The sequence below is a fragment of the Schistocerca americana genome, chromosome 6, assembly GCF_021461395.2.
Source record: "Schistocerca americana isolate TAMUIC-IGC-003095 chromosome 6, iqSchAmer2.1, whole genome shotgun sequence".
Classification (NCBI taxonomy): Eukaryota; Metazoa; Arthropoda; class Insecta; order Orthoptera; family Acrididae; genus Schistocerca; species Schistocerca americana.
In genome coordinates, this window is record NC_060124.1 from 289,512,080 (window position 1) to 289,512,853 (window position 774).

The window sequence follows — 774 nt, forward strand, 5'->3', positions numbered from 1 at the left end:
TTAAAGGATTTAAAGTGTACTCATTCCGATTACGGGGCCTCGGATGAGTCCCGTATCGTTATTTTTCGTCACTACCTCCCCGTGCCGGGAGTGGGTAATTTGCGCGCCTGCTGCCTTCCTTGGATGTGGTAGCCGTTTCTCAGGCTCCCTCTCCGGAATCGAACCCTGATTCCCCGTTACCCGTTACAACCATGGTAGGCGCAGAACCTACCATCGACAGTTGATAAGGCAGACATTTGAAAGATGCGTCGCCGGTACGAGGACCGTGCGATCAGCCCAAAGTTATTCAGAGTCACCAAGGCAAACGGACCGGACGAGCCGACCGATTGGTTTTGATCTAATAAAAGCGTCCCTTCCATCTCTGGTCGGGACTCTGTTTGCATGTATTAGCTCTAGAATTACCACAGTTATCCAAGTAACGTGGGTACGATCTAAGGAACCATAACTGATTTAATGAGCCATTCGCGGTTTCACCTTAATGCGGCTTGTACTGAGACATGCATGGCTTAATCTTTGAGACAAGCATATGACTACTGGCAGGATCAACCAGGGAGCTGCGTCAACTAGAGCTGAGCAGCCGGCCGCCCGGGAGTGTGTCCCGGGGGCCCGCGCGAACACGCAAGCGTCCGCTCAATTATTCTGCAAACAGGAGGAGGCTGAGCTCCCCTGCACAATACACCTCGAAACCCTCTCAGGTCCCGGCGGCGCGCAGCGCCGTCCTAAGTACTTGGTCGGGTTCGAGAGAGGCGCAATCGCCCGGAGTTTGGCGAGTAG

At 53.9% G+C, this 774-nt stretch overlaps 1 non-coding gene across 1 annotated transcript in view; it reads right to left on the minus strand.

The window, feature by feature from the left end:
* LOC124620976 overlaps positions 1–553 on the minus strand; it is a 1,910-nt gene extending 1,357 nt beyond the window's left edge. The window contains exon 1 of the ribosomal RNA XR_006980472.1: positions 1–553. This exon is cut by the window's left edge and continues 1,357 nt beyond it. This is a non-coding gene — a ribosomal RNA (small subunit ribosomal RNA).
* Between the last annotated feature and the right edge of the window lie 221 nt (positions 554–774).